The sequence below is a fragment of the Echinops telfairi genome, unplaced genomic scaffold (assembly GCF_000313985.2).
Source record: "Echinops telfairi isolate 266 unplaced genomic scaffold, ASM31398v2 ScPeMD7_5;HRSCAF=22, whole genome shotgun sequence".
NCBI classification, from domain to species: Eukaryota; Metazoa; Chordata; class Mammalia; order Afrosoricida; family Tenrecidae; genus Echinops; species Echinops telfairi.
In genome coordinates this window covers 15,533,759-15,536,456 of record NW_022103901.1, presented here as the reverse complement: position 1 = coordinate 15,536,456, position 2,698 = coordinate 15,533,759, and positions in this window count along the sequence as shown.

The window sequence follows — 2,698 nt, the reverse complement described above, 5'->3', positions numbered from 1 at the left end:
TGCCTAAGAACGCAGGACGCGAGGAGGGAACTTCCTGACTTCCACCCAGGATACTGTGCTATCACTCCACCTACACAAGAAACCAAGGGGCAGCTTAGTTTTCCAAGCAGCAGGACCAAGACTAAAATCTACAAGGGCTTACAACCTGGTAGAGATGGGGTTGCCCTGGGTGACAGTGCCAAAAGGAGAGAGAGGGTGCTTTCTGCCACCTGGGCAGTGCCCAGATCCTGTTCCCTGCAACACAGGAGGAGTAGCACCCAGTGTGGAGGTCCAAACACCCAGAACGACCTTGCGGCTCTCACGTCACGGTAGCCGTCCTCCTTGCTGATGGCTCGAGAGAGCTGCCCTGCCCAAGCAGACAGACCCTGCTGTGCTCAGAGGCCTGCATCAAGGGTGGACACAGGCAGGAGTCCCCCAGAGAGCTACCCACGTGACAGCCAGCCATTCTCTTCATGAGCCAGGGGGACACATTCAGGCAGGAAGCAGAGGCCAAGTGCCCTCACCAACCTCCTGCCCTGTGCTTGCACCCAAGGGCCTGCCCCGAGACCCCCCAGCACCTCGGGTTGCTGGGCCCAGCTGCGCTTCCATTACATCTTTGTAGGCATAAACACCCACACATATATGGGTGAGCTGACAATCTTGCTACAAGACCATAGAGACCTTTAGTAAACAAAACCATAAAGTGTTGGGGTGTGTGTGTCAAGGGGAACTGATGTCAAGGAGTTCAAGAAGGAAGAGAATGTTTGGAAACTGATTGTGGTAGCAATCATACAATACTGCTTGATGTGACTGAACTATGGAATGGTAAGCTTTCTGTATTAGCTCCCAATAAAATAGTTTTTTTTTGGGGGAAAAAAAGCCCAAACCAAAAATCCACAGTATTGAAAAGCATGGATGTGGCTTTGAGGGCTAAGGTGTGCCTGACCCAAGGCGCGTGTCTCGATTGCCTCACAGGCATGTGGAAGCTGAATGTTGACTAAGGAAGACAGAATGGATGTATCTGACCTGTGTGGGTGAAGAGGATTCAAAGTCCGACAGTCTGCACACAGAGCAAGCAAACCTGTCTTGGAAGAAAGCCAGCCAGAGGGTCCTTAGAGGCCAGGGTAGCGAGGCTCTGTCTCACATACTTTGGACGTGTCCTCAAGGGAAACCAGCCCTTGGAGGAGGACATCATGCTTGGTCATGCGGGGTGGGGGCGGGGGCAGAGAAACGAGGAAGGCCCTTCCCAAGAAGCCACAGCAGGCTCCAGCAGGGGAATAACTGTGAGCATGGTGCCGGACCTGGGGGTGGTTTGTTCTGTTTACACGGGATGGCTAGGAGTCCAGACCACCCTGACAGCATGTTACAACGTGCGACTGCTGCTTCCAGACAGATCCCCCCTCTAGTCTAGAAGCTTCCGAAGGTCGTGTGCCACCTTCCTTTCTTTGCAATCATTTCATTGGGGGTTCTTGTGGCCACCTTTCTGTCTCTTCCCAGAATTCCATGCTCCCAAATTTATACGTGCAAACGAAGGCCGTTTTGGTGCCCCGGGAACTCACATGGTGTCTTTGGTAAATGTTGAGTGGAAGGAATAAAGTCTGGAGGAGCAAGACCTAGGGGTGCACGGGGTCGGGCTTCCCAGGGAAAGGTTCCCAGGGCCACAGAATGAACAGGTGCTTCGCTGTGATGGAACAAGTCCATCCGCGTGGCTTCCCCGGCCACTTCCCACCAAGGCCGTTTGCAATTTCCTGAGAACGTCTTCATAGTAAGCCCCTGCCATCATCCCGTGTCTTTTGAGGAAAAAAAAATCTATCAAGATGACCTCTTTGGAGCAATCTTTTAAAAAGTATTGCTGTGGGAGTTTGGGAGTTGACCTCTCTGCCTGGACTTTCACTGGCCCACCATATATCCGTGGAGGTCAGTTTGTCGTGGAGTTTGGGGTATTTTTTTTAAAGACACCCTAATAATACAGAAACAAGCGTGCTGACTGAGTGAGCTTTTCTGTAGCCTTTACTGATCGCCGAGACACGCTTAAACACGTTTTGCTTGGAATAGAGCCACGCATGTATGAACTAAAACTTTCACAGCAGTGCTTGGCTGACCCGTGTCCTTTCCTGTCCCAGCGGGAAAGAAGGCTTTCTTCACGAAACCCTAAAAAACCAACCATTCCCACTGCCATCCACGCAATCCTGATGCCCACAAGACAAAGTAGAACTAATTACCCCTTTGGGCTTCCAAAATCTCAGGTCTTTATGGAAGCAGGCAGCCTCATGGGGGTTTGAACCTCTGACATTGTCGTTCACAGCCCAATGCTTAACCCCCGACACCCTCACCAAGGCTTAGTAAACCAAAAACCAAACTCACTGCCATCGAGTCGTTTCCAACTCCTGGTGGCCCTGTAGGGTGGGGGTAGCATTGATGGGCCCTGGGTTTCTGAGATGGTAACTCTTTCCGGGAGTGTAAAGCCCCGTCTTTCTACAGTGGAACCTCCAATTGCCAACCTGGCATTCTGTAGCCCAAGGCCCAAGGACTAAGCCTCCCGAGGGCCTTAGGAGTCTGTAAGCCCTCTGGACTCAGGCCTACCTTCAAAACCACCCTACCCGTCTGCATGGCCCACAGGTGGCTCAGCCCTGATTGGAGTGGAATCACAACAATGAAGTCTCCTTTTAGGAGCTCAAGGGGACAGGTTGGGGTCCAGGTCCTCAGGGGAAGGCAGGCA